Below are 11,184 nucleotides of genomic sequence, written 5' to 3'. Positions count from 1 at the left end.
TGAATGCACGAATGGCAAAATGTCATTTTTTCGGATGAATCCAGGTTCTGTTTACAGCATTATGATGGTCGCGTCCGTGCTTGGCGACATCGCGGTAAACGCAAATTGGAAGCGTGTATTGGTCATCGCCATACTGGCGTATCACCCGGCGTGATGGTATGGGATGCCATGGGTTACACGTCTCGGTCTCCTCTTGTTCGCATTGACGGCACTTTGAACAGTGGACGTTACATTTCACATGTGTTACGACCCTTCATTCGATCCCTGCGAAACCCTACATTTCAGCAGGATAATGCTCGACCGCATGTTGCAGGTGCTGTACGGGCCTTTTTGGATACAGAAAATGTTCGACTGCTGCCCTGGGCAGCACATTGGAGAATCTCTCACCAATTGGTGAGAGAGGTGTAATTATAAGGTAAAATAAGGTGTAATTCTCTCATTGGTGATCTCTCACCAATTGAAAACGTCTGGTCAATGGCAGCCGAGCAACTGGCTCGTCACAATACGCCAGTCACTACTCTTGATGAACTGTGGTATCGTGTTAAATCTGCATGGGCAGCTGTACCTGTACACACCATCCAAGCTCTGTTTGACTCAACGCCCAGGCGTATCAAGGCCCTTATTACGGCCAGAGATGGTTGTTCAGGGTACTGAGTTCTATGTATCTATGCACCCAAATTGCGTGAATATGTAATCACATGTCAGTTCCAGTATAATATGTTTGTCCAATGAATAACCGTTTATCATCTGTATTTCTTCTTGGTGTAGCAATTTTAATGGCCAGTAGTGTAATAAATATATTATTCACTTTGTACATTTCCTTCCTCGCAAGACGCAGATAGCCATTGAAGTGAAACGCTTTTAGACGGGATATTAAGTGGTAAAAGACATGCTGTGCTCTTTTGAGAGCCGAAAAATCTTATTGAGAATAGTGAACGGTTCCTTTCCTTATTCCTTGATTTCTACAGATTAAACAAAATAACGCAGTGAAACAAAAGATTATTGTTGAAAATGGGAATCTATCCCAATCCTTCCACTGCGCCATTGTTTATCAGTCTGTCGACACCGCTAAACTACGAAGTCACTGTTCAGTGTGCTGCCACGTTTAGGTATTTCTCACTGTTACTCCGCCTTTGACTCTATCTCATACCACAACTTTCCGTGCCTTTTCCACGTCTAAAATCCTAGGAATTCTAGGGGTGTGGTTTAGTGCGTGCGTGCTTTGTGCTGAATATAAAATAAGGTGTAATTCCTTCAATTACAGTCATACAGTCTTCTACTTTTATGAACAGCAGGACCCTACTGTACGTACTGCAACGTGATTGGCTTCTGCGTAACATGGCGAACAATTCAAATTTCAGCCACCGTCACATTTTTTGTATTATCAATATGAACATCGTTGCCATCTCTTTGATTTAACGATTTGAAATGACATCAGCATAAGATTAAATACTGTGTATACAGCTAGTTAAGAAATACAGCTAAAAATATACTGTTGGTCGCTAGTCGCTTACACTATGTGGTCAAAAGTATCCGGACGCCTGACTGAAAGTGGTGCGCTCCATCGGTAATGCTGGAATTCAGTATGGTGTTGGCCTACCCTTAGCCTTGATGACAGCTTCCACTCTCGCAGGCATACGTTCAAGCAGGTGCTGGAAGGTTTCTTGGGGAATAGCAGCCCATTCTTCACGGAGTGCTGCACAGAGGAGAGGTATCGATGTCGGTCGGTGAAGCCTGGCGCGAAGTTGGCATTCCAAAACATCGCAAAGGTGTTCTATAGGATTCAGGTCAGGACTCTGTGCAGGCCAGTCCATTACAGGGATGTTATTGTCGTGTATCCACTCCACCACAGGCTGTGCATTATGAATAGGTGCTCGATCGTGTTGAAAGATGCAATGGCCATCGCCAAATTGCTCTTCAACAGTGGGAAGCAAGAAGGTGCTGGAAATATCAATGTAGGCCTGTGTTGTGATAGTGCCACGAAAAATAACAAGGAGTGCAAGCCTCCTCCATGAAAAACACGACCACACCATAACACCACCGCCTCCGAATTTTACTGTTGGCACTACACACGCTGGCAGATGACATTCACCGGGCATTCGCCAGACCCACATCCTGCCATCGGATCCCCACATTGTGTACCGTGATTCGTCTCTCCACACAACGTTTTCCCACTGTTCAATCGTCCAATGTTTACGCTCCTTACACCAAGCGTAGCGTCGTTTGGAATTTACCGGCATGATGTGTGGCTTGTGAGCAGCCGCTCGACCATGAAATCCAAGTTTTCTCACCTCCCGTCTAACTGTCATAGTACTTGCATTGGATCCTGATAGAGTTTGGAATTCCTGTGTGATGGTCTGGATATATGTCTGCCTATCACACATTACGACCCTCTTCATCTGTCGGCGGTCTCTGTCAGTCAACAGATGAGGTCGGCCTGTACGCTTTTGTGCTGTACATGTCTCTTCACGTTTCCACTTCACTACCACATCGGAAACAGTGCACCTAGGGATGTTTAGGAGTGTGGAAATCTCGCGTACAGACGTATGACACAAGAGACACCCAATCACCTGAGCACGTTCGAAGTCCGTGAGTTCCGCGGAGCGCCCCATTCTGCTCTCTCACGATGTCTAATGACTACTGAAGTTGCTGATATGGAGTACCTGGCTGTAGGCCGCAGAACAATGAACCTAATATGAAAAACGTACGTTTTTGGGGGCGTCCGGATACCTTTGATCACATAGTGTATGTCCCAGGTGCTTCATCGCAAGTGGTGTCTGTTCTGTATGACATCTCCAACAAAACAGACACCTCTCGTATCTATAATCGAAACCCCATGGGAATCAGTAATATGTGAGTAGGGGAGAGTAAAAAGTTGGGAACTTGGTTCTGATGTAACGTGTGCCTGGATGCCCAAGGCGGTTAAGGCAACTGTTCAAGAGGAGCAGACATCCAGGTTCAAGACCCAGTCTAGCACAAATTTTCAACTGGCGCCGTTGCATTGTCGGAATGCCCTCCACAGATGTAAGACATTATTTCCTTCCTGTCTCCAGTGTGGAGATTGGCCGTCCTGCTCTCCTATTCACCCTGTGAGTGGACACGTGGTCGCTGCTTCAGCAGGGTCCGAGCAGCCACACGGGTGGGTGTGGTGGGGGGTGGGGTGGGGGGGGAGGTTTACTAGTTACCTGGAGCTCTAACATCACGCGCGTTATGGAGTCCCTTAGAGAGATAGCGTTCAGGGCTGGAAAGAAAGCCAATGTGCACTCGGTATGTCTACTGCGAGGCCTCATCCAAGTTGTGGAGGCAGACCTCCCTGCGGCTATCGAACGTGACGGGTGCAGTCGTCTGCAAGTTGTGGCTCAGGGTTCTGAGGCCATCCTCAGTTCATATAGGCGGCCGGCGGAGGTGGTGAAGGTTGCAGCCTTCGCCCGTGGGATGCAAGCAGATCTCGCAATTTGCAGCATTGTTCCCAGAGTTGATCGGGGTCCTTTGGTTTGGAGCCGAGTGGAGGGTCTCAGCCAAAGGTTTCGTCGACTCTGTGACGGTCTTGGCTGCACAGTTCTGCACCTGTGTTACCGCTTGGGGGTTTGTAGAACTCCCCTTGGTATATCAGGGGTGCACTACACAAAGGTAGCAGCTACTCTGTAGCAGAGTACTTGTGGAGTGTAAATGAGCGTTTTTTAGGCTAGACGGTAGTTTGGGGTACTCTGATGAACACTCGCCAGACGATACGCAGCAAAGGAAGTCACACCGCGTTCAGAGTAAAGATACCTCGACTGTCAAAATTTTATCAGTAAATTATCGAAGTATTCGTAATAAAGTTCTCGAATTTACTGCCCTCCAGGAAAGTTCTCACGTTCAAATTATTCTTGCCATCGAGAGCTGGCTGAAACCCGAAGTGGAAAGCTCTGAGATACGTAGCGAAACGTGGATCGCATGTCAGAAAGATAGATTAGAGGCCATAAGAGCGAGAGTGCTCATTGCAGTTGACAAGAATATTGTGTTAACTGAGGTCGATGTTCTGTGTCAGTGAAATCGCGTACAGCAGGTGTAGGTGAAACCAAGTTAATTTTTGGATATTTCTACCGGCCACTCGATTCCGCTGTGACGCTTCTAGAGTCACTCAAAGAAAGTCAACGGTCAGTAGCGCATAAATACCCAGATCATGCAATACTAGTTGAAGACGACTTTAACCTACCGAGTATAAACTGGGAGCCGCGTGGGATTAGCCGAGCGGTTTAGGGCGCTGCAGTCATGGACTGTGCGGCTGGTCCTGGCGGAGGTTCGAGTCCTCCCTCGGGCATGGGTGTGTGTGTTTGTCCTTATCATAATTTAGGTTAAGTAGTGTGTAAGCTTAAGGACTGATGACCTTAACAGTTAAGTCCCATACGATTTCACACACATTTGAACATTTTTTATAAATTGGGATGTGTCTATGGATTCATTGCGGGGAGGTACAGACAGACCGTCGAGCGAAGCACTGTCGACAAGGTTTCTGAAAACTGTCTTGAGTAGCTAGTTCGGCAGGCTGTACGCAATGGAAAAATCTTAGACCTCGTAGCTACAAATAGGCCGGACCGTATCGACAACGTCAGTATAGAAATGGGGATTAACGATCATGATGTCATTATAGCAACTACGGTTACAAAAGTCAATAAATCAGTCAAGAAGGCTAGGAGAAGGTTTTTGCTAGAAAGTACAGATACGCAGTTGTTAGCGTCTCACTTAGACAGTGAACTGACATGACTTAGTTCCAGTAAGATGGACGTAGATGAATTATGGGCAAAGTTTAACCAGATTGTAAACCGTGGTCTGGAGAGTTATGTGCCTACGATGGAAAAGACCCACCATGGTTTAATAACGAAATTCGGAAAATGCTGTGGCTGCAGAAACTGCTGCCCTCTCGGTTAAAAAGAGAAAGCAGAAATGACAACAAGCAAAGGCTAGCAGAGATCATTGCGTCTGTGAAAAGATCTATGCGCGAAGCATACAAGTACCACCGCCATACATTAGTAAAAGCTCTGGCAGAGAATCCGAGAAAATTCTGGTCATATGTGAAATCACTAAGGGGGCCTAAGGCTTCCGTCCAGTCCCTTTTTGACCAGTCTTGTGTGGCAGTTGAAGATAGCAAAACGAAAACCGAAGTGTTAAAATTCGCCTTCAAGAAATCGTTCAAGCAGGTGAATCGTGCAAACATATCGTCTTTTGAACGTCGGACAGACTCCCTTACGGACGACGTAGTAATAAGATCCCTGGCGTAGAGAAACAACTGAAAGATTTGAAAGCAAATAAGTCATTAGATACAGATGGAATCCCAGTTCGGTTTTACAAACAGTACTCTACGGCAGTGGTCCTTTACCTAGCCTGCATTTATTGCGAATCTCTCGACCTGCGCCAAGTCCCGAGCGACTGGAAAAAATCACAGGTGACTGCTGTATATAAGAAGGGTAAAATAACTGACCCGCAAAATTACAAACCAATAACCCTAACTTCGGTTTGCTGCAGATTCCTTGAACAATTTCTCAGTTAGAATATAATAAATGTTCCTGAGACCTAGAAGCTTATGTCCATGAATCAGTATGGTTTAGAAAGCGTCACTCGTGCGAAACTCAGCTTGCCCTTTTCTGACTTGATATACTGCGAACTATGGATGAGGGGGAACAGGCAGATTACATATTTCTAGATTTCCGGAAAGCATTTGGCATGGTGCCCCACTGCAGACTGTTAAGGAAAGTACAAGCATATGGAATAGCTTCCCAGATATGTGAATGGCTCGAAGTCTTCTCAAGTAATAGAACCGAGTACGTTGTCCTCCACGGCGAGAGTTCATCAGATACAAGGGGATCGTCAAGAGGGCCCCAGGGAAGTGTGATAGGACCGCTGTTATTTTATGTATTCATAAATGATCTGACGGACAGAGTGGGCAGCAATCTGCGGTTGATTGCTGACGATGCTCTGGTGTACGGTAGCATGTCCAAGTTGAGTGACTGCAAGAGGACACAAGATGACTTAGAGAAAATTTCTTGTTGGTTTGATGAATGGCAGCTAGCTCTAAATGTAGAAAAATGTTAAGTTAATGGGGACGAGTAGGAAAAACAAACCCGTTCTGCAGTATTACGAGGTGCATTCAAGTTCTAAGGCTTCCGATTTTTTTTATAATTAACTACTCACCCGAAACCGATGAAACTGTCGTTACTTCTCGACGTAATCGCCCTGCAGACTTACACATTTTTCACAACGCTGACGCCATGATTCCATGGCAGCGGCGAAGGCTTCTTTAGGAGTCTGCTTTGACCACTGGAAAATCGCTGAGGCAACAGCAACACGGCTGGTGAATGTGCGGCCACGGAGAGTGTCTTTCATTGTTGGAAAAAGCCAAAAGTCACTAGGAGCCAGGTCAGGTGAGTAGGGAGCATGGGGAATCACTTCAAAGTTGTTATCACGAAGAAACTGTTGCGTAACGTTAGCTCGATGTGCGGGTGCGTTGTCTTGGTGAAACAGCACACGCGCAGCCCTTCCTGAACGTTTTTGTTGCAGTGCAGGAAGGAATTTGTTCTTCAAAACATTTTCGTAGGATGCACCTGTTACCGTGGTGCCCTTTGGAACGCAATGGGTAAGGATTACGCCCTCGCTGTCCCAGAACACGGACACCATCATTTTTTCAGCACTGGCGGTTACCCGAAATTTTTTTGGTGGCGGTGAATCTGTGTGCTTCCATTGAGCTGACTGGCGCTTTGTTTCTGGATTGAAAAATGGCATCCACGTCTCATCCATTGTCACAACCGATGAAAAGAAAGTCCCATTCATGCTGTCGTTGTGCGTCAACATTGCTTGGCGACATGCCACACGGGCAGCCGTGTGGTCATCCGTCAGCATTCATGGCACCCACCTGGATGACACTTTTCGCATTTTCAGGTCGTCATACAGGATTGTGTGCACAGAACCCACAGAAATGCCAACTCTGGAGGCGATCTGTTCAACAGTCATTCGGCGATCCCCCAAAACAATTCTCTCCACTTCCTCGGTCATGTCGTCAGACCGGCTTGTGCGAGCCCGAGGTTGTTTCGGTTTGTTGTCACACGATGTTCTGCCTTCATTAAACTGTCGCACCCACGAATGCACTTTCGACACATCCATAACTCCATCACCACATGTCTCCTTCAACTGTCGATGTATTTCAATTGGTTTCACACCACGCAAATTCAGAAAACGAATGATTGCACGCTGTTCAAGTAAGGAAAACGTCGCCATTTTAAGTATTTAAAACAGTTCTCATTCTCGCCGCTGGCGGTAAAATTCCATCTGCTGTACGGTGCTGTCATCTCTGGGACGTATTGACAATGAACGCGGCCTCATTTTAAAACAATGCACACGTTTCTATCTCTTTCCAGTCCGGAGAAAAAAAATCGGCGGCCTTAGAACTTGAATGCACCTCGTAGTAGTGTCCTGCTTGACACAGTCACATCGTTTAAATGTCTGGGCGTAACGTTGCAAAGCGATATGAAATGAAACCCGTATGTGAGGAATGTGGTAAAGAAGGCGAATGGTCGACTTCAGTTTGTTGGGAGAATTTTAGGAAAGTGTGGTTCATCTGTAAAGGAGACCGCATATATAACGCTGATGCGACCTATTCTTCAGCACTGTCCGAGTGTTTGGGATCCATACCAGGCATAGGGTAATATCAATAGCAACAGAAAATGGTATAACAGGAGTGAGATTCGTCATGAATAGGAAGGTAGGGAGGAGAGTATGTTACTGTGAACAGTTCAATGATAGGGTTGTTCTTATCAGAATCGACAACGATAGTTCAGGTATACATGCCGACGTCGGAAGCTGAAGTGAAGAGATAGAGAAAGTATATGACGACATTGGAAGGGTAATACAGAACGTAAAGGGAGATGAAAATCTAATAGTCTTGGGAGACTGGAATGCCGTTGTAGGGGAAGTAGCAGAAGAAAAGGTTACAGGAGAACAAGGGCTTGCGACAAGCAATGAGAGATGAGAAAGACTGATTGGGTTCTGAAATAAATTTTAGCTAGTAATAGAGAATACTCTGTTCAAGAATCACAAGAGGAGGTGTACTTGGAAAAGGCCGGGTGGTACGGGGAGATTTCAGTTAGATTACATCATGGTCAGGCAGAGATTCCGAAATCAGATACTGGATTGCAAGGCATACTCAGATCACAATGTAGTAGTGATGAAGAGTAGGCTGAAGTTCAAGAGATTAGTCAGGAAGAATCAATACGCAAACGAGAGGGATACAGAAGTACTAAGGAATGACCGGATACGCTTGAAGGTCACTGAGTCTATAGACATGGCTATGAGGAATGGCTTTGCAAGCAGTACAGTTTAAGAGGAATGGACGTCTCTAAAAGTAGTTGGAAAGGAAAACTTAGGTACAAAGAAAGTAACTGCGAAGAAACCATGTGTAACAGAAGAAATACTTCAGTTCGTCGATGAAGGAAAAAAAGTATAAAAATGTTCAGGGAAATTCAGGAATTCAGAAATACAAGTCGCTGAGGAATTAAATAAATAGGAAGCGCTGGGAAGCTTAGACGAAATGGCTGCATGAAAAAGTGAAGAAATCGAAAAAGAAATGATTGTCGGAAGGACTGACTCAGCATACTGGAAAGTCAAAACAAACCTTCGGTAAAATTAAAAGCAAGGGTGGTAACATTAAGAGAGGAATGGGAATCGCGCTGTTAAATGCAGAGGAGATACCGGATAGGTGGGAAGAGTACATGGAAGGCCCCTACGAGGGGGAAGATTTGTCTAATGTGATAGAAGATGAAACAGGACTCAATTTAGAAGAGATAGGGAATCCAGTATTAGAATCAGAATTTAAGAGAGCTTTGGAGGACTTAAGATCAAATAAGGCAGAATGGATTGATAACATTACATCAGAATTCCTAAAGTCATTGGGGGAAGTGGCAACAAAACGGCTATTCACTTTGGTTTGTAGAATGTATGAGTCCGGCAACATACCACCTGCCTTTCGAAAAAATATCATCCACACAATTACGAAGACGTTACGAGCTGACAAGTGCGAGAAATATGGGACAATCAGCTTAACAACTCATGCATCCAAGTTGCTTACAAGAATAATATACAGAAGAATGGAAAAGAAAATTGAGAGTCTGTTAGATGACGATCAGTTTGGTTTTAGGAAAGGTAAAGGCACTAGAGAAGCAAGTCTGACGTTACGGTTGATAATGGAAGCAAGACTAAAGGAAAATCAAGACACGTCCATAGAATTTATCGAACTGGAAAAAGCATTCGATAATGTAAAATGGTGCAAGATGTTAGAAATTCTGAGAAAACAGGGGTAAGCCATAGGGAGAGACGGGTAATATACAACAGGTACAGGAGCCCAGAGGGAATAATAAGAGTGGACGACCAAGATTAAAAAGGATGTTAAGACAAGGATGTAGTCTTTCGCCCCTACTCTTCAATCTGTACATCGAAGACGCAATTATGAAAATAAAAGAAACATTCAGGAATGGAATCAAAATTCAAGGTGAAAGGATATCAATGATACGACTCACTGATGACATTGCTATCCTGACTGAAAGTGAAGAACTATTGCAGCATTTACTGCATGGAATGAACAGTCTAATGAATAAATAATATGAACTGAGAGTAAATCGAAGAAAGTGGGAAGCAGCAGAAATGAGAACAGCGAGAAACTTGACAACAGGATTGATGGCCAAGAATTAGATGAAGTTAAGGAATTCTGCTACCTAGGTAGCAAAATAACCAATGACAGATGGAGTAAGGATGACATCAGAAGCAGACTATCACTGGCAAAAAGAGCATTCCTGACCAAGAGAAATCTACTAGTATCAAACAAAGGCCTTGATGTGAAACATTGACTGTTGGAAAACCAGAACAGAAGAGAATCGAAGCATTGGAAATTAGTGCTACAGACGAATGTTGAAAATTAGGTGAACTGATAAGGAATGATGAGGTTCTGCGCAGAATCGGAAAGGAAAGGAATATGTGGAAGAGAAGATAAGAAGATGGGACAGGATGATAGGACATAAGACATCAGGGAATAACTTCCACGGTACTAGAGGGAGCTGTAGAGATCAAAAACTGTAGAGGAGGACAGAGCCTGGAATACATCCAGCAAGTAATTGAGAACGTATGTTGCAAATGCTACTCTGAGATGAAGAAGTTGGCACAGGAGAGAAATTCGTAACGGGCCTTAACAAACCAGTCAGAAGACTGATGACTAAAAAAAAAAAGAAGAAGAAGAAGCTGCTAGACCTGTTACCAATAGGTTCCAGCAACCCGCAAGTGTTACGGAGATGCTTTGGGAACTAAGATGGGAATCCATGGAGGAAGGCGACGTTCTTTTCGAGGAACACTACTGAGAAAATTTAAAGAGCCGTCATTTGAAGATGACTGCTGAACGAGTCTACTGGCACTAATATACATTGCGCGTAGGGACCACGAAGATAAGACACGAGAAATTAGGGCTCATACGGAATCATATAGATAGTCGTTTTTCCTTCTCTCTATTTGCGTGTGGAACAGGAGGAGAAATAACTAGTAATGGTGCAGGGTACCCTCCTCCACTCACCGTACGGTGGCCTGCAGAGTATATGTGTAGATGTAGGTCTCTTTCCCACCCCGATTCGTTTCCATTCCTTTCAACACAATTATTCATGTCATTGTGATGAGTTTCTGTTGCATTGCCAAGCACTAGATTCAGTAAAATGAGAGATGCAGAGGTGATACGGAGAAACAAACTCTCACTTGTGATATAGCAGGACTGTTTTGTGAACGCGTTATTGAGCTTCATTTCGACCTGTTTCAGGTGTGTTGTTGCGATATTATTCGTATCAGATGTGTCATGCGATCCGTTAAGGGACTTTTGTATACTTATTGTTTGGTTTCCGCACACACATAAAACAGTAGCTAATCCTCTCTTTTTGTTTGACTGGTGATAGTCCCACATTGCTTGCATCTCTTCGTGACAAATGCTGGATACTCATGACGGGATACACAAACACATGCGAAACAGCTGATTTTCAGAATCCCACCTATTTCAGTGCCTTTTTGCCTTGTGCGATCTATGAGCTTCATTGTTTTTATGTTTGTGAGTCTTCTTTGAGTCTGTGGTCGATTCTCATTTTAGTAGAGTTGCGCTGTCAGGATAGGAAGTAGGGTAATGGGTAT

This window comes from Schistocerca cancellata, chromosome 6 (genome assembly GCF_023864275.1).
Source record: "Schistocerca cancellata isolate TAMUIC-IGC-003103 chromosome 6, iqSchCanc2.1, whole genome shotgun sequence".
NCBI classification, from domain to species: Eukaryota; Metazoa; Arthropoda; class Insecta; order Orthoptera; family Acrididae; genus Schistocerca; species Schistocerca cancellata.
Note: the sequence above shows the minus strand (reverse complement) of the source record.